General features: G+C 43.3%; 14 non-coding genes across 14 annotated transcripts; all 14 read right to left on the reverse strand.

Moving 5' to 3' along the window:
- Nucleotides 1-1,739: 1,739 nt before the first annotated feature.
- On the reverse strand, nucleotides 1,740-1,822 carry TRNAL-AAG (transfer RNA leucine (anticodon AAG)). The gene has a single exon. It is a non-coding gene; the product is annotated as a tRNA-Leu (tRNA).
- A 192-nt stretch (nucleotides 1,823-2,014) lies between these two features.
- On the reverse strand, nucleotides 2,015-2,097 carry TRNAL-CAG (transfer RNA leucine (anticodon CAG)). The gene has a single exon. It is a non-coding gene; the product is annotated as a tRNA-Leu (tRNA).
- A 632-nt stretch (nucleotides 2,098-2,729) lies between these two features.
- Nucleotides 2,730-2,812, reverse strand: TRNAL-UAG (transfer RNA leucine (anticodon UAG)). The gene has a single exon. It is a non-coding gene; the product is annotated as a tRNA-Leu (tRNA).
- A 2,009-nt stretch (nucleotides 2,813-4,821) lies between these two features.
- Nucleotides 4,822-4,904, reverse strand: TRNAL-UAG (transfer RNA leucine (anticodon UAG)). The gene has a single exon. It is a non-coding gene; the product is annotated as a tRNA-Leu (tRNA).
- Nucleotides 4,905-6,918: 2,014 nt separating this feature from the next.
- TRNAL-UAG (transfer RNA leucine (anticodon UAG)) lies at nucleotides 6,919-7,001 on the reverse strand. Its single transcript has one exon. It is a non-coding gene; the product is annotated as a tRNA-Leu (tRNA).
- A 1,024-nt stretch (nucleotides 7,002-8,025) lies between these two features.
- On the reverse strand, nucleotides 8,026-8,108 carry TRNAL-AAG (transfer RNA leucine (anticodon AAG)). The gene has a single exon. It is a non-coding gene; the product is annotated as a tRNA-Leu (tRNA).
- Nucleotides 8,109-10,122: 2,014 nt separating this feature from the next.
- TRNAL-AAG (transfer RNA leucine (anticodon AAG)) lies at nucleotides 10,123-10,205 on the reverse strand. Its single transcript has one exon. It is a non-coding gene; the product is annotated as a tRNA-Leu (tRNA).
- Nucleotides 10,206-10,397: 192 nt separating this feature from the next.
- On the reverse strand, nucleotides 10,398-10,480 carry TRNAL-CAG (transfer RNA leucine (anticodon CAG)). The gene has a single exon. It is a non-coding gene; the product is annotated as a tRNA-Leu (tRNA).
- Nucleotides 10,481-12,493: 2,013 nt separating this feature from the next.
- TRNAL-CAG (transfer RNA leucine (anticodon CAG)) lies at nucleotides 12,494-12,576 on the reverse strand. The gene has a single exon. It is a non-coding gene; the product is annotated as a tRNA-Leu (tRNA).
- A 2,729-nt stretch (nucleotides 12,577-15,305) lies between these two features.
- TRNAL-UAG (transfer RNA leucine (anticodon UAG)) lies at nucleotides 15,306-15,388 on the reverse strand. Its single transcript has one exon. It is a non-coding gene; the product is annotated as a tRNA-Leu (tRNA).
- A 1,024-nt stretch (nucleotides 15,389-16,412) lies between these two features.
- TRNAL-AAG (transfer RNA leucine (anticodon AAG)) lies at nucleotides 16,413-16,495 on the reverse strand. The gene has a single exon. It is a non-coding gene; the product is annotated as a tRNA-Leu (tRNA).
- Nucleotides 16,496-16,687: 192 nt separating this feature from the next.
- TRNAL-CAG (transfer RNA leucine (anticodon CAG)) lies at nucleotides 16,688-16,770 on the reverse strand. The gene has a single exon. It is a non-coding gene; the product is annotated as a tRNA-Leu (tRNA).
- A 632-nt stretch (nucleotides 16,771-17,402) lies between these two features.
- Nucleotides 17,403-17,485, reverse strand: TRNAL-UAG (transfer RNA leucine (anticodon UAG)). The gene has a single exon. It is a non-coding gene; the product is annotated as a tRNA-Leu (tRNA).
- Nucleotides 17,486-18,508: 1,023 nt separating this feature from the next.
- Nucleotides 18,509-18,591, reverse strand: TRNAL-AAG (transfer RNA leucine (anticodon AAG)). Its single transcript has one exon. It is a non-coding gene; the product is annotated as a tRNA-Leu (tRNA).
- Between the last annotated feature and the right edge of the window lie 399 nt (nucleotides 18,592-18,990).

Raw genomic sequence — 18,990 nt, forward strand, 5'->3', positions numbered from 1 at the left:
TTGCATTTGTGGAACCTTCCACAGGCCAGACAGCCATGCAAGTGGGGTACCGAAAAGGCATGCCCTCAATTTATTTATCCTATTATAAGTACTTCCAACAGATCTTTGAACAATCCATAGAGAGCAGTACCTATGAAGAACTCTTTAGACCTTTAAGGCGTACAAAGAGAAAGTGCTATTAACCAGCCACTTGAACGGCCCAAAGCTGCTTTGAAATTGAGTCAACAGCCACCTCTTGGCTAGCTAAAGCAAATTCAACAAGGAATTTAAATGTCACAACATAGGGTGGAATACGCAAATCTAAGCAGCCCCTGATCACAGCCCTGAGGAAATTGCCATAAGTGTGCTGGAGTCCAACTGTCTACCAGATGCTAGGCATTCTTCCATATTTGCATGGCCTGTCTGGCCAGGGCATACAAGAGCATGACTCTTCCAGATGAGCTCTTACATGGGTCCTATGCTCATATAGTAAGGACTGCACTTTGTCAGCAAGACTTTATACAACCGAAATATATGAGAAACCCCAGCTCTCTTGACTAGATGAGGACAGAATCACATCCCAGGTGAAGACCAACAGATGCAACTTCCATCAGATGTTAACCTGAAAAAGGAGATTACATCTCCAAAAGTCATGTCAGAAGTGGGATTCGAAACCACGCCTCCAGAGGAGACTGCGGCCTAAACACAGCGCTTTAGACCACTCGGCCATCCTGACAGTGCAGAGTCTTAAGAAATGTATAAAAGTCACTCAGAAATTTCTGCCTCCATGCAAGCCTGAAATAATTTAAACCTTCAAACACAAGGTGCAACTTTATGCACAGGACAATAAACACAGAAGATCACATGTGAAAGCATTTCATTTCACAGGTGTACAATTTTTATGCTTTTAGAATACCTCATACCTCTCACCAGCTATTTAGGGTCCTGTATCCTACTCACAAAATTACCTTGCCTGCGACCTCTTTCTCTACACAAACAACTACTGCACAGGAAGTAGGAAGGCAGAAGGTGGGGCTTATTATGCAAATGTATGCTGTCATTGTGCCTTGCAGATTCATGCAGGATTTCTAGATCCTTGCTGGATACAAGAGAGCAGACCTTATTTCAGATCAACTGTCCCTAGCAGGGAACATCTGAGCACATGCAGTCTTTTGCTCTCTAGCCCCTAGCCTGGGACTCACCCTCACTGGCTGAGGCGTGAATTTCTGCATACCAACGTTGCATAGATGGTACGTTTGTGGTCGGTTTGGGATGGGTGGGAGGTCAAAAGCAGGGAAAAGTATGTCACCTTCACTTCTAGTTTCCTCTTCTAGGCCTACCTGCCGTTCACTCACTCTGTCTTTGTTTCATTCTCTCCTTCCTCAACACCCCTTCTCACTCACTCGCTCTATCACTTGTGCTCTTTCCCCTTGCTCTGCATTTCATAGTGGAAACATCTCTTGAATGGAGCATTAGAAAATGAGGTTACATAAAATTAACAATCTACTTATTGGAAACCAAAAATATCACAAGACTGAATGTAACCCATTTCATTAATAAAAGGGACTTTTTAAGCACCCCCCAAAAAACACATAAAACACTACGAGTGCTAGAAGAATATTATACGAGCTTGAAGACAGAATTGGGCAAATTAATTTGCAGTTGAAACTGAAGTTTGTTACTTATTCAGATATTATATGCACTGCCAATTTTTAGCTGAGATTCTAAAAGAACTCAGAGACAAAATGGACTTAAAGTTTTGTCAGAAGTGGGATTCGAACCCACGCCTCCAGGAGAGACTGCGGCCTTAACGCAGTGCCTTAGATCACTCGGCCATCCTGACCACATGTTGCTTGATCATCTACAGAGAGGGAAAGATATTGTGAACCAAAAAAAGCACACATCTTAGGTCATGAGTGGCTAGAGCAAGAAAAAAACTCACTGCACTTTTCCAAGTAGACAACCATATAAGCCCATGTGAGGGAAATGATCTGATTTTTTCTCTCTCAAGAAAAAAGTAGATTAAACACTCAATTGTCAGAAGTGGGATTTGAACCCACGCCTCCAGAAGAGACTGCGACCTGAACGCAGCGCCTTAGACCACTCGGCCATCCTGACTTGCATTTGTGGAACCTTCCACAGGTCAGACAGCCATGCAAGTGGGGTACCGAAAAGGCATGCCCTCAATTTATTTATCCTATTATAAGTACTTCCAACAGATCTTTGAACAATCCATAGAGAGCAGTACCTATGAAGAACTCTTTAGACCTTTAAGGCGTACAAAGAGAAAGTGCTATTAACCAGCCAATTGAAAGGCCCAAAGCTGCTTTGAAATTGAGTCAACAGCCACCTCTTGGCTAGCTAAAGCAAATTCAACAAGGAATTTCAATGTCACAACATAGGGTGGAATACGCAAATCTAAGCAGCCCCTGATCACAGCCCTGAGGAAATTGCCATAAGTGTGCTGGAGTCCAACTGTCTACCAGATGCTAGGCATTCTTCCATATTTGCATGGCCTGTCTGGCCAGGGCATACAAGAGCATGACTCTTCCAGATGAGCTCTTACATGGGTCCTATGCTCATATAGTAAGGACTGCACTTTGTCAGCAAGACTTTATACAACCGAAATATATGAGAAACCCCAGCTCTCTTGACTAGATGAGGACGGAATCACATCCCAGGTGAAGACCAACAGATGCAACTTCCATCAGATGTTAACCTGAAAAAGGAGATTACATCTCCAAAAGTCATGTCAGAAGTGGGATTCGAACCCACGTCTCCAGAGGAGACTGCGGCCTAAACACAGCGCCTTAGACCACTCGGCCATCCTGACAGTGCAGAGTCTTAAGAAATGTATAAAAGTCACTCAGAAATTTCTGCCTCCATGCAAGCCTGAAATAATTTAAACCTTCAAACACAAGGTGCAACTTTATGCACAGGACAATAAACACAGAAGATCACATGTGAAAGCATTTCATTTCACAGGTGTACAATTTTTATGCTTTTAGAATACCTCATACCTCTCACTAGCTTTTTAGGGTCCTGTATCCTACTCACAAAATTACCTTGCCTGCGACCTCTCTCTCTACACAAACAACTACTGCACAGGAAGTATGAAGGCAGAAGGTGGGGCATATTATGCAAATGTATGCTGTCATTGTGCCTTGCAGATTCATGCAGGATTTCTAGATCCTTGCTGGATACAAGAGTGCAGACCTTGTTTCAGATCAACTGTCCCTAGCAGGGAACGTCTGAGCACATGCAGTCTTTTGCTCGCTAGCCCCTGGCCTGGGACTCACCCTCACTGGCTGAGGTGTGAATTTCTGCATACTAACGTTACATAGATGGTACGTTTGTGGTCGGTTTGGGATGGGTGGGAGGTCAAAAGCAGGGAAAAGTATGTCGCCTTCACTTCTAGTCTCCTCTTCTAGGCCTACCTGCCGTTCACTCACTCTGTCTTTGTTTCATTCTCTCCTTCCTCAACACCCCTTCTCACTCGCTCTATCACTTGTGCTCTTTCCCCATGCTCTGCATTTCATAGTGGAAACATCTCTTGAATGGAGCATTAGAAAATGAGGTTACATAAAATTAACAATCTACTTATTGGAAACCAAAAATATCACAAGACTGAATGTAACCCATTTCATTTATAAAAGGGACTTTTTAAGCACCCCCCAAAAAACACATAAAACACCACGAGTGCTAGAAGAATATTATACGAGCTTGAAGACAGAATTGGGCAAATTAATTTGCAGTTGAAACTGAAGTTTGTTACTTATTCAGATATTATATGCACTGCCAATTTTTAGCTGAGATTCTAAAAGAACTCAGAGACAAAATGGACTTAAAGTTTTGTCAGAAGAGGGATTCGAACCCACGCCTCCAGGAGAGAATGCGGCCTTAACACAGCACCTTAGACCACTCGGCCATCCTGACCACACGTTGCTTGATCATCTACAGAGAGGGAAAGATATTGTGAACCAAAAAAAGCACACATCTTAGGTCATGAGTGGCTAGAGCAAGAAAAAAACTCACTGCACTTTTCCAAGTAGACAACCATATAAGCCCATGTGAGGGAAATGATCTGATTTTTTCTCTCTCAAGAAAAAAGTAGAGTAAACACACAATTGTCAGAAGTGGGATTTGAACACTCGCCTCCAGAAGAGACTGCGACCTGAACGCAGCGCCTTAGACCACTCGGCCATCCTTACTTGCATTTGTGAAACCTTCCACAGGCCAGACAGCCATGCAAGTGGGGTACCGAAAAGGCATGCCCTCAATTTTTTTATCCTATTATAAGTACTTCCAACAGATCTTTGAACAATCCATAGAGAGCAGTACCTATGAAGAACTCTTTAGACCTTTAAGGCGTACAAAGAGAAAGTGCTATTAACCAGCCACTTGAACGGCCCAAAGCTGCTTTGAAATTGAGTCAACAGCCACCTCTTGGCTAGCTAAAGCAAATTCAACAAGGAATTTCAATGTCACAACATAGGGTGGAATACGCAAATCTAAGCACCCCTGATCACAGCCCTGAGGAAATTGCCGTAAGTGTGCTGGAGTCCAACTGTCTACCAGATGCTAGGCATTCTTCCATATTTGCATGGCCTGTCTGGCCAGGGCATACAAGAGCATGACTCTTCCAGATGAGCTCTTACATGGGTCCTATGCTCATATAGTAAGGACTGCACTTTGTCAGCAAGACTTTATACAACCGAAATATATGAGAAACCCCAGCTATCTTGACTAGATGAGGACGGAATCACATCCCAGGTGAAGACCAACAGATGCAACTTCCATCAGATGTTAACCTGAAAAAGGAGATTACATCTCCAAAAGTCATGTCAGAAGTGGGATTCGAACCCACGCCTCCAGAGGAGACTGCAGCCTAAACACAGCGCCTTAGACCACTCGGCCATCCTGACAGTGCAGAGTCTTAAGAAATGTATAAAAGTCACTCAGAAATTTCTGCCTCCATGCAAGCCTGAAATAATTTAAACCTTCAAACACAAGGTGCAAATTTATGCACAGGACAATAAACACAGAAGATCACATGTGAAAGCATTTCATTTCACAGGTGTACAATTTTTATGCTTTTAGAATACCTCATACCTCTCACTAGCTTTTTAGGGTCCTGTATCCTACTCACAAAATTACCTTGCCTACGACCTCTCTCTTTACACAAACAACTACTGCACAGGAAGTATGAAGGCAGAAGGTGGGGCATATTATGCAAATGTATGCTGTCATTGTGCCTTGCAGATTCATGCAGGATTTCTAGATCCTTGCTGGATACAAGAGTGCAGACCTTGTTTCAGATCAACGGTCCCTAGCAGGGAACGTCTGAGCACATGCAGTCTTTTGCTCGCTAGCCCCTGGCCTGGGACTCACCCTCACTGGCTGAGGCGTGAATTTCTGCATACTAACGTTACATAGATGGTACGTTTGTTGTCGGTTTGGGATGGGTGGGAGGTCAAAAGCAGGGAAAAGTATGTCGCCTTCACTTCTAGTCTCCTCTTCTAGGCCTACCTGCCGTTCACTCACTCTGTCTTTGTTTTATTCTCTCCTTCCTCAACACCCCTTCTCACTCACTCGCTCTATCACTTGTGCTCTTTCCCCTTGCTCTGCATTTCATAGTGGAAACATCTCTTGAATGGAGCATTAGAAAATGAGGTTACATAAAATTAACAATCTACTTATTGGAAACCAAAAATATCACAAGACTGAATGTAACCCATTTCATTTATAAAAGGGACTTTTTAAGCACCCCCCAAAAAACACATAAAACACCACGAGTGCTAGAAGAATATTATACGAGCTTGAAGACAGAATTGGGCAAATTAATTTGCAGTTGAAACTGCAGTTTTTTACTTATTCAGATATTATATGCACTGCCAATTTTTAGCTGAGATTCTAAAAGAACTCAGAGACAAAATGGACTTAAAGTTTTGTCAGAAGTGGGATTCGAACCCACGCCTCCAGGAGAGAATGCGGCCTTAACACAGCGCCTTAGACCACTCGGCCATCCTGTCCACATGTTGCTTGATCATCTACAGAGAGGGAAAGACATTGTGAACCAAAAAAAGTACACATCTTAGGTCATGAGTGGCTAGAGCAAGAAAAAAACTCACTGCACTTTTCCAAGTAGACAACCATATAAGCCCATGTGAGGGAAATTATCTGATTTTTTCTCTCTCAAGAAAAAAGTAGAGTAAACACACAATTGTCATAAGTGGAATTTGAACCCTCTCCTCCAGAAGAGACTGCAACCTGAACGCAGCGCCTTAGACCACTCGGCCATCCTTACTTGCATTTGTGAAACCTTCCACAGGCCAGACAGCCATGCAAGTGGGGTACCGAAAAGGCATGCCCTCAATTTTTTTATCCTATTATAAGTACTTCCAACAGATCTTTGAACAATCCATAGAGAGCAGTACCTATGAAGAACTCTTTAGACCTTTAAGGCGTACAAAGAGAAAGTGCTATTAACCAGCCACTTGAACGGCCCAAAGCTGCTTTGAAATTGAGTCAACAGCCACCTCTTGGCTAGCTAAAGCAAATTCAACAAGGAATTTCAATGTCACAACATAGGGTGGAATACGCAAATCTAAGCAGCCCCTGATCACAGCCCTGAGGAAATTGCTGTAAGTGTGCTGGAGTCCAACTGTCTACCAGATGCTAGGCATTCTTCCATATTTGCATGGCCTGTCTGGCCAGGGCATACAAGAGCATGACACTTCCAGATGAGCTCTTACATGGGTCCTATGCTCATATAGTAAGGACTGCACTTTGTCAGCAAGACTTTATACAACCGAAATATATGAGAAACCCAAGCTCTCTTGACTAGATGAGGACGGAATCACATCCCAGGTGAAGACCAACAGATGCAACTTCCATCAGATGTTAACCTGAAAAAGGAGATTACATCTCCAAAAGTCATGTCAGAAGTGGGATTCGAACCCACGCCTCCAGAGGAGACTGCGGCCTAAACACAGCGCCTTAGACCACTCGGCCATCCTGACAGTGCAAAGTCCTAAGAAATGTATAAAAGTCACTCAGAAATTTCTGCCTCCATGCAAGCCTGAAATAATTTAAACCTTCAAACACAAGGTGCAACTTTATGCACAGGACAATAAACACAGAAGATCACATGTGAAAGCATTTCATTTCACAGGTGTACAATTTTTATGCTTTTAGAATACCTCATACCTCTCACCAGTTATTTAGGGTCCTGTATCCTACTCACAAAATTACCTTGCCTGCGACCTCTCTCTCTACACAAACAACTACTGCACAGGAAGTAGGAAGGCAGAAGGTGGGGCATATTATGCAAATGTATGCTGTCATTGTGCCTTGCAGATTCATGCAGGATTTCTAGATCCTTGCTGGATACAAGAGAGCAGACCTTGTTTCAGATCAACTGTCCCTAGCAGGTAACGTCTGAGCACATGCAGTCTTTTGCTCTCTAGCCCCTGGCCTGGGACTCACCCTCACTGGCTGAGGCGTGAATTTCTGCATACCAACGTTGCATAGATGGTACGTTTGTGGTCGGTTTGGGATGGGTGGGAGGTCAAAAGTAGGGAAAAGTATGTCGCCTTCACTTCTAGTCTCCTCTTCTAGGCCTACCTGCCGTTCACTCACTCTGTCTTTGTTTCATTCTCTCCTTCCTCAACACCCCTTCTTACTCACTCGCTCTATCACTTGTGCTCTTTCCCCTTGCTCTGCATTTCATAGTGGAAACATCTCTTGAATGGAGCATTAGAAAATGAGCTTACATAAAATTAACAATCTACTTATTGGAAACCAAAAATATCACAAGACTGAATGTAACCCATTTCATTAATAAAAGGGACTTTTTAAGCACCCCCCGAAAAACACATAAAACACCACGAGTGCTAGAAGAATATTATACGAGCTTGAAGACAGAATTGGGCAAATTAATTTGCAGTTGAAACTGAAGTTTGTTACTTATTCAGATATTTTATGCACTGCCAATTTTTAGCTGAGATTCTAAAAGAACTCAGAGACAAAATGGACTTAAAGTTTTGTCAGAAGTGGGATTCGAACCCACGCCTCCAGGAGAGACTGCAGCCTTAACGCAGCGCCTTAGACCACTCGGCCATCCTGACCACATGTTGCTTGATCATCTACAGAGAGGGAAAGATATTGTGAACCAAAAAAAGCACACATCTTAGGTCATGAGTGGCTAGAGCAAGAAAAAAACTCACTGCACTTTTCCAAGTAGACAACCATATAAGCCCATGTGAGGGAAATGATCTGATTTTTTCTCTCTCAAGAAAAAAGTAGAGTAAACACACAATTGTCAGAAGTGGGATTTGAACCCACACCTCCAGAAGAGACTGCAAACTGAACGCAGCGCCTTAGACCACTCGGCCATCCTGACTTGCATTTGTGGAACCTTCCACAGGCCAGACAGCCATGCAAGTGGGGTACCGAAAAGGCATGCCCTCAATTTATTTATCCTATTATAAGTACTTCCAACAGATCTTTGAACAATCCATAGAGAGCAGTACCTATGAAGAACTCTTTGGACCTTTAAGGCGTACAAAGAGAAAGTGCTATTAACCAGCCACTTGAACGGCCCAAAGCTGCTTTGAAATTGAGTCAACAGCCACGTCTTGGCTAGCTAAAGCAAATTCAACAAGGAATTTCAATGTCACAACATAGGGTGGAGTACGCAAATCTAAGCAGCCCCTGATCACAGCCCTGAGGAAATTGCCATAAGTGTGCTGGAGTCCAACTGTCTACCAGATGCTAGGCATTCTTCCATATTTGCATGGCCTGTCTGGCCAGGGCATACAAGAGCATGACTCTTCCAGATGAGCTCTTACATGGGTCCTATGCTCATATAGTAAGGACTGCACTTTGTCAGCAAGACTTTATACAACCGAAATATATGAGAAACCCCAGCTCTCTTGACTAGATGAGGACGGAATCACATCCCAGGTGAAGACCAACAGATGCAACTTCCATCAGATGTTAACCTGAAAAAGGAGATTAAATCTCCAAAAGTCAGGTCAGAAGTGGGATTCAAACCCACGCCTCCAGAGGAGACTGCGGCCTAAACACAGCGCCTTAGACCACTCGGCCATCCTGACAGTGCAGAGTCTTAAGAAATGTATAAAAGTCACTCAGAAATTTCTGCCTCCATGCAAGCCTGAAATAATTTAAACCTTCAAACACAAGGTGCAACTTTATGCACAGGACAATAAACACAGAAGATCACATGTGAAAGCATTTCATTTCACAGGTGTACAATTTTTATGCTTTTAGAATACCTCATACCTCTCACCAGCTATTTAGGGTCCTGTATCCTACTCACAAAATTACCTTGCCTGTGACCTCTCTCTCTACACAAACAACTACTGCACAGGAAGTAGGAAGGCAGAAGGTGGGGCATATTATGCAAATGTATGCTGTCATTGTGCCTTGCAGATTCATGCAGTATTTCTAGATCCTTGCTGGATACAAGAGAGCAGACCTTGTTTCAGATCAACTGTCCCTAGCAGGGAACGTCTGAGCACATGCAGTCTTTTGCTCTCTAGCCCCTGGCCTGGGACTTACCCTCACTGGCTGAGGCGTGAATTTCTGCATACCAACGTTGCATAGATGGTACGTTTGTGGTCGGTTTGGGATGGGTGGGAGGTCAAAAGCAGGAAAAAGTATGTCGCCTTCACTTCTAGTCTCCTCTTCTAGGCCTACCTGCCGTTCACTCATTCTGTCTTTGTTTCATTCTCTCCTTCCTCAACACCCCTTCTCACTCACTCGCTCTATCACTTGTGCTCTTTCCCCTTGCTCTGCATTTCATAGTGGAAACATCTCTTGAATGGAGCATTAGAAAATGAGGTTACATAAAATTAACAATCTACTTATTGGAAACCAAAAATATCACAAGACTGAATGTAACCCATTTCATTAATAAAAGGGACTTTTTAAGCACCCCCCAAAAAACACATAAAACACCACGAGTGCTAGAAGAATATTATACGAGCTTGAAGACAGAATTGGGCAAATTAATTTGCAGTTGAAACTGAAGTTTGTTACTTATTCAGATATTATATGCACTGCCAATTTTTAGCTGAGATTTTAAAAGAACTCAGAGACAAAATGGACTTAAAGTTTTGTCAGAAGTGGGATTCGAACCCACGCCTCCAGGAGAGACTGCGGCCTTAACACAGCGCCTTAGACCACTCGGCCATCCTGACCACATGTTGCTTTATCATCTACAGAGAGGGAAAGATATTGTGAACCAAAAAAAGCATACATCTTAGGTCATGAGTGGCTAGAGCAAGAAAAAAACTCACTGCACTTTTCCAAGTAGACAACCATATAAGCCCATGTGAGGGAAATGATCTGATTTTTTCTCTCTCAAGAAAAAAGTAGAGTAAACACACAATTGTCAGAAGTGGGATTTGAACCCACGCCTCCAGAAGAGACTGCGACCTGAACGCAGCGCCTTAGACCACTCAGCCATCCTGACTTGCATTTGTGGAACCTTCCACAGGCCAGACAGCCATGCAAGTGGGGTACCGAAAAGGCATGCCCTCAATTTATTTATCCTATTATAAGTACTTCCAACAGATCTTTGAACAATCCATAGAGAGCAGTACCTATGAAGAACTCTTTAGACCTTTAAGGCGTACAAAGAGAAAGTGCTATTAACCAGCCACTTGAACGGCCCAAAGCTGCTTTGAAATTGAGTCAACAGCCACCTCTTGGCTAGCTAAAGCAAATTCAACAAGGAATTTCAATGTCACAACATAGGGTGGAATACGCAAATCTAAGCAGCCCCTGATCACAGCCCTGAGGAAATTGCCATAAGTGTGCTGGAGTCCAACTGTCTACCAGATGCTAGGCATTCTTCCATATTTGCATGGCCTGTCTGGCCAGGGCATACAAGAGCATGACTCTTCCAGATGAGCTCTTACATGGGTCCTATGCTGATATAGTAAGGACTGCACTTTGTCAGCAAGACTTTATACAACCGAAATATATGAGAAACCCCAGCTCTCTTGACTAGATGAGGACGGAATCACATCCCAGGTGAAGACCAACAGATGCAACTTCCATCAGATGTTAACCTGAAAAAGGAGATTACATCTCCAAAAGTCATGTCAGAAGTGGGATTCGAAACCACGCCTCCAGAGGAGACTGCAGCCTAAACACAGCGCTTTAGACCACTCGGCCATCCTGACAGTGCAGAGTCTTAAGAAATGTATAAAAGTCACTCAGAAATTTCTGCCTCCATGCAAGCCTGAAATAATTTAAACCTTCAAACACAAGGTGCAACTTTATGCACAGGACAATAAACACAGAAGATCACATGTGAAAGCATTTCATTTCACAGGGTACAATTTTTATGCTTTTAGAATACCTCATACCTCTCACCAGCTATTTAGGGTCCTGTATCCTACTCACAAAATTACCTTGCCTGCGACCTCTTTCTCTACACAAACAACTACTGCACAGGAAGTAGGAAGGCAGAAGGTGGGGCTTATTATGCAAATGTATGCTGTCATTGTGCCTTGCAGATTCATGCAGGATTTCTAGATCCTTGCTGGATACAAGAGAGCAGACCTTGTTTCAGATCAACTGTCCCTAGCAGGGAACATCTGAGCACATGCAGTCTTTTGCTCTCTAGCCCCTAGCCTGGGACTCACCCTCACTGGCTGAGGCGTGAATTTCTGCATACCAACGTTGCATAGATGGTACGTTTGTGGTCGGTTTGGGATGGGTGGGAGGTCAAAAGCAGGGAAAATTATGTCGCCTTCACTTCTAGTTTCCTCTTCTAGGCCTACCTGCCGTTCACTCACTCTGTCTTTGTTTCATTCTCTCCTTCCTCAACACCCCTTCTCACTCACTCGCTCTATCACTTGTGCTCTTTCCCCTTGCTCTGCATTTCATAGTGGAAACATCTCTTGAATGGAGCATTAGAAAATGAGGTTACATAAAATTAACAATCTACTTATTGGAAACCAAAAATATCACAAGACTGAATGTAACCCATTTCATTAATAAAAGGGACTTTTTAAGCACCCCCCAAAAAACACATAAAACACCACGAGTGCTAGAAGAATATTATACGAGCTTGAAGACAGAATTGGGCAAATTAATTTGCAGTTGAAACTGAAGTTTGTTACTTATTCAGATATTATATGCACTGCCAATTTTTAGCTGAGATTCTAAAAGAACTCAGAAACAAAATGGACTAAAAGTTTTGTCAGAAGTGGGATTCGAACCAACGCCTCCAGGAGAGACTGCGGCCTTAACACAGCACCTTTGACCACTCGGCCATCCTGACCACATGTTGCTTGATCATCTACAGAGAGGGAAAGATATTGTGAACCAAAAAAAGCACACATCTTAGGTCATGAGTGGCTAGAGCAAGAAAAAAACTCACTGCACTTTTCCAAGTAGACAACCATATAAGCCCATGTGAGGGAAATGATCTGATTTTTTCTCTCTCAAGAAAAAAGTAGGGTAAACACACAATTGTCAGAAGTGGGATTTGAACCCACGCCTCCAGAAGAGACTGCGACCTGAACACAGCGCCTTAGACCACTCGGCCATCCTGACTTGCATTTGTAAAACCTTCCACAGGCCAGACAGCCATGCAAGTGGGGTACCGAAAAGGCATGCCCTCAATTTATTTATCCTATTATAAGTACTTCCAACAGATCTTTGAACAATCCATAGAGAGCAGTACCTATGAAGAACTCTTTAGACCTTTAGGGCGTACAAAGAGAAAGTGCTATTAACCAGCCACTTGAACGGCCCAAAGCTGCTTTGAAATTGAGTCAACAGCCACCTCTTGGCTAGCTAAAGCAAATTCAACAAGGAATTTCAATGTCACAACATAGGGTGGAATACGCAAATCTAAGCAGCCCCTGATCACAGCCCTGAGGAAATTGCCGTAAGTGTGCTGGAGTCCAACTGTCTACCAGATGCTAGGCATTCTTCCATATTTGCATGGCCTGTCTGGCCACGGCATACAAGAGCATGACTCTTCCAGATGAGCTCTTACATGGGTCCTATGCTCATATAGTAAGGACTGCACTTTGTCAGCAAGACTTTATACAACCGAAATATATGAGAAACCCCAGCTCTCTTGACTAGATGAGGACGGAATCACATCCCAGGTGAAGACCAACAGATGCAACTTCCATCAGATGTTAACCTGAAAAAGGAGATTACATCTCCAAAAGTCATGTCAGAAGTGGGATTCAAACCCACTCCTCCAGAGGAGACTGCGGCCTAAACACAGCGCCTTAGACCACTCGGCCATCCTGACAGTGCAGAGTCTTAAGAAATGTATGAAAGTCACTCAGAAATTTCTGCCTCCATGCAAGCCTGAAATAATTTAAACCTTCAAACACAAGGTGCAACTTTATGCACAGGACAATAAACACAGAAGATCACATGTGAAAGCATTTCATTTCACAGGTGTACAATTTTTATGCTTTTAGAATACCTCATACCTCTCACCAGCTATTTAGGGTCCTGTATCCTACTCACAAAATTACCTTGCCTGCAACCTCTCTCTCTACACAAACAACTACTGCACAGGAAGTAGGAAGGCAGAAGGTGGGGCATATTATGCAAATGTATGCTGTCATTGTGCCTTGCAGATTCATGCAGGATTTCTAGATCCTTGCTGGATACAAGAGAGCAGACCTTGTTTCAGATCAACTGTCCCTAGCAGGGAACGTCTGAGCACATGCAGTCTTTTGCTCTCTAGCCCCTGGCCTGGGACTTACCCTCACTGGCTGAGGCGTGAATTTCTGCATATCAACGTTGCATAGATGGTACGTTTGTGGTCGGTTTGGGATGGGTGGGAGGTCAAAAGCATGGAAAAGTATGTCGCCTTCACTTCTAGTCTCCTCTTCTAGGCCTACCTGCCGTTCATTCACTCTGTCTTTGTTTCATTCTCTCCTTCCTCAACACCCCTTCTCACTCACTCGCTCTATCACTTGTGCTCTTTCCCCTTGCTCTGCATTTCATAGTGGAAACATCTCTTGAATGGAGCATTAGAAAATGAGGTTACATAAAATTAACAATCTACTTATTGGAAACCAAAAATATCACAAGACTGAATGTAACCCATTTCATTTATAAAAGGGACTTTTTAAGCACCCCCCAAAAAACACATAAAACACCACGAGTGCTAGAAGAATATTATACGAGCTTGAAGACAGAATTGGGCAAATTAATTTGCAGTTGAAACTGAAGTTTGTTACTTATTCAGATATTATATGCACTGCCAATTTTTAGCTGAGATTCTAAAAGAACTCAGAGACAAAATGGACTTAAAGTTTTGTCAGAAGAGGGATTCGAACCTACGCCTCCAGGAGAGAATGCGGCCTTAACACAGCGCCTTAGACCACTCGGCCATCCTGACCACACGTTGCTTGATCATCTACAGAGAGGGAAAGATATTGTGAACCAAAAAAAGCACACATCTTAGGTCATGAGTGGCTAGAGCAAGAAAAAAACTCACTGCACTTTTCCAAGTAGACAACCATATAAGCCCATGTGAGGGAAATGATCTGATTTTTTCTCTCTCAAGAAAAAAGTAGAGTAAACACACAATTGTCAGAAGTGGGATTTGAACACTCGCCTCCAGAAGAGACTGCGACCTGAACGCAGCGCCTTAGACCACTCGGCCATCCTTACTTGCATTTGTGAAACCTTCCACAGGCCAGACAGCCATGCAAGTGGGGTACCGAAAAGGCATGCCCTCAATTTTTTTATCCTATTATAAGTACTTCCAACAGATCTTTGAACAATCCATAGAGAGCAGTACCTATGAAGAACTCTTTAGACCTTTAAGGCGTACAAAGAGAAAGTGCTATTAACCAGCCACTTGAACGGCCCAAAGCTGCTTTGAAATTGAGTCAACAGCCACCTCTTGGCTAGCTAAAGCAAATTCAACAAGGAATTTCAATGTCACAACATAGGGTGGAATACGCAAATCTAAGCAGCCCCTGATCACAGCCCTGAGGAAATTGCCGTAAGTGTGCTGGAGTCCAACTGTCTACCAGATGCTAGGCATTCTTCCATATTTGCATGGCCTGTCTGGCCAGGGCATACAAGAGCATGACTCTTCCAGATGAGCTCTTACATGGGTCCTATGCTCATATAGTAAGGACTGCACTTTGTCAGCAAGACTTTATACAACCGAAATATATGAGAAACCCCAGCTATCTTGACTAGATGAGGACGGAATCACATCCCAGGTGAAGACCAACAGATGCAACTTCCATCAGATGTTAACCTGAAAAAGGAGATTACATCTCCAAAAGTCATGTCAGAAGTGGGATTCGAACCCACGCCTCCAGAGGAGACTGCGGCCTAAACACAGCACCTTAGACCACTCGGCCATCCTGACAGTGCAGAGTCTTAAGAAATGTATAAAAGTCACTCAGAAATTTCTGCCTCCATGCAAGCCTGAAATAATTTAAACCTTCAAACACAAGGTGCAACTTTATGCACAGGACAATAAACACAGAAGATCACATGTGAAAGCATTTCATTTCACAGGTGTACAATTTTTATGCTTTTAGAATACCTCATACCTCTCACCAGCTATTTAGGGTCCTGTATCCTACTCACAAAATTACCTTGCCTGTGACCTCTCTCTCTACACAAACAACTACTGCACAGGAAGTAGGAAGGCAGAAGGTGGGGCATATTATGCAAATGTATGCTGTCATTGTGCCTTGCAGATTCATGCAGTATTTCTAGATCCTTGCTGGATACAAGAGAGCAGACCTTGTTTCAGATCAACTGTCCCTAGCAGGGAACGTCTGAGCACATGCAGTCTTTTGCTCTCTAGCCCCTGGCCTGGGACTTACCCTCACTGGCTGAGGCGTGAATTTCTGCATACCAACGTTGCATAGATGGTACGTTTGTGGTCGGTTTGGGATGGGTGGGAGGTCAAAAGCAGGAAAAAGTATGTCGCCTTCACTTCTAGTCTCCTCTTCTAGGCCTACCTGCCGTTCACTCACTCTGTCTTTGTTTCATTCTCTCCTTCCTCAACACCCCTTCTCACTCACTCGCTCTATCACTTGTGCTCTTTCCCCTTGCTCTGCATTTCATAGTGGAAACATCTCTTGAATGGAGCATTAGAAAATGAGGTTACATAAAATTAACAATCTACTTATTGGAAACCAAAAATATCACAAGACTGAATGTAACCCATTTCATTAATAAAAGGGACTTTTTAAGCACCCCCCAAAAAACACATAAAACACCACGAGTGCTAGAAGAATATTATACGAGCTTGAAGACAGAATTGGGCAAATTAATTTGCAGTTGAAACTGAAGTTTGTTACTTATTCAGATATTATATGCACTGCCAATTTTTAGCTGAGATTCTAAAAGAACTCAGAGACAAAATGGACTTAAAGTTTTGTCAGAAGTGGGATTCGATCCCACGCCTCCAGGAGAGACTGCGGCCTTAACGCAGCGCCTTCGACCACTCGGCCATCCTGACCACTTGTTGCGTGATCATCTACAGAGAGGGAAAGATATTGTGAACCAAAAAAAGCATACATCTTAGGTCATGAGTGGCTAGAGCAAGAAAAAAACTCACTGCACTTTTCCAAGTAGACAACCATATAAGCCCATGTGAGGGAAATGATCTGATTATTTCTCTCTCAAGAAAAAAGTAGAGTAAACACACAATTGTCAGAAGTGGGATTTGAACCCACGCCTCCAGAAGAGACTGCGACCTGAACGCAGCGCCTTAGACCACTCGGCCATCCTGACTTGCATTTGTGGAACCTTCCACAGGCCAGACAGCCATGCAAGTGGGGTACCGAAAAGGCATGCCCTCAATTTATTTATCCTATTATAAGTACTTCCAACAGATCTTTGAACAATCCATAGAGAGCAGTACCTATGAAGAACTCTTTAGACCTTTAAGGCGTACAAAGAGAAAGTGCTATTAACCAGCCACTTGAAAGGCCCAAAGCTGCTTTGAAATTGAGTCAACAGCCACCTCTTGGCTAGCTAAAGCAAATTCAACAAGGAATTTCAATGTCACAACATAGGGTGGAATACGCAAATCTAAGCAGCCCCTGATCACAGCCCTGAGGAAATTGCCGTAAGTGTGCTGGAGTCCAACTGTCTACCAGATGCTAGGCATTCTTCCATATTTGTATGGCCTGTCTGGCCAGGGCATACAAGAGCATGACTCTTCCAGATGAGCTCTTACATGGGTCCTATGCTCATATAGTAAGGACTGCACTTTGTCAGCAAGACTTTATACAACCGAAATATATGAGAAACCCCAGCTCTCTTGACTAGATGAGGACGGAATCACATCCCAGGTGAAGACCAACAGATGCAACTTCCATCAGATGTTAACCTGAAAAAGGAGATTACATCTCCAAAAGTCATGTCAGAAGTGAGATTCGAACCCACGCCTCCAGAGGAGACTGCGGCCTAAACACAGCGCCTTAGACCACTCGGCCATCCTGACAGTGCAGAGTCTTAAGAAATGTATAAAAGTCATTCAGAAATTTCTGCCTCCATGCAAGCCTGAAATAATTTAAACCTTCAAACACAAGGTGCAACTTTATGCACAGGTCAATAAACACAGAACATCACATGTGAAAGCATTTCATTTCACAGGTGTACAATTTTTATGCTTTTAGAATACCTCATACCTCTCACCAGCTATTTAGGGTCCTGTATCCTACTCACAAAATGACCTTGCCTGCGACCTCTCTCTCTACACAAACAACTACTGCACAGGAAGTAGGAAGGCAGAAGGTGGGGCATATTATGCAAATGTATGCTGTCATTGTGCCTTGCAGATTTATGCAGAATTTCTAGATCCTTGCTGGATACAAGAGAGCAGACCTTGTTTCAGATCAACTGTCCCTAGCAGGGAACGTCTGAGCACATGCAGTCTTTTGCTCTCTAGCCCCTGGCCTGGGACTCACCCTCACTGGCTGAGGCGTGAATTTCTGCATACCAACGTTGCATAGATGGTACGTTTGTGGTCGGTTTGAGATGGGTGGGAGGTTAAAAGCATGGAAAAGTATGTTGCCTTCACTTCTAGTCTCCTCTTCTAGGCCTACCTGCCGTTCACTCACTCTGTCTTTGTTTCATTCTCTCCTTCCTCAACACCCCATCTCACTCACTCGCTATATCACTTGTGCTCTTTCCCCTTGCTCTGCATTTCATAGTGGAAACATCTCTTGAATGGAGCATTAGAAAATGAGGTTACATAAAATAACAATCTACTTATTGGAAACCAAAAATATCACAAGACTGAATGTAACCCATTTCATTAATAAAAGGGACTTTTTAAGCACCCCCCAAAAAACACATAAAACACCACGAGTGCTAGAAAAATATTATACGAGCTTGAAGACAGAATTGGGCAAATTAATTTGCAGTTGAAACTGAAGTTTGTTACTTATTCAGATATTATATGCACTGCCAATTTTTAGCTGAGATTCTAAAAGAACTCAGAGACAAAATGGACTTAAAGTTTTGTCAGAAGTGGGATTCGAACCCACGCCTCCAGGAGAGACTGCGGCCTTAACGCAGCGCCTTAGACCACTCGGCCATCCTGACCACATTTGCTTGATCATCTACAGAGAGGGAAAGATATTGTGAACCAAAAAAAGCACACATCTTAGGTCATGAGTGGCTAGAGCAAGAAAAAAACTCACTGCACTTTTCCAAGTAGACAACCATATAAGCCCATCTGAGGGAAATGATCAGATTTTTTCTCTCTCAAGAAAAAAGTAGAGTAAACACACAATTGTCAGAAGTGGGATTTGAACCCACGCCTCCAGAAGCGACTGCGACCTGAACGCAGCGCCTTAGACCACTCGGCCATCCTGATTTGCATTTGTGGAACCTTCCACAGGCCAGACAGCCATGCAAGTGGGGTACCGAAAAGGCATGCCCTCAATTTATTTATCCTATTATAAGTACTTCCAACAGATCTTTGAACAATCCATAGAGAGC

The sequence above is a fragment of the Lissotriton vulgaris genome, chromosome 8, assembly GCF_964263255.1.
Source record: "Lissotriton vulgaris chromosome 8, aLisVul1.2, whole genome shotgun sequence".
Classification (NCBI taxonomy): domain Eukaryota; kingdom Metazoa; phylum Chordata; class Amphibia; order Caudata; family Salamandridae; genus Lissotriton; species Lissotriton vulgaris.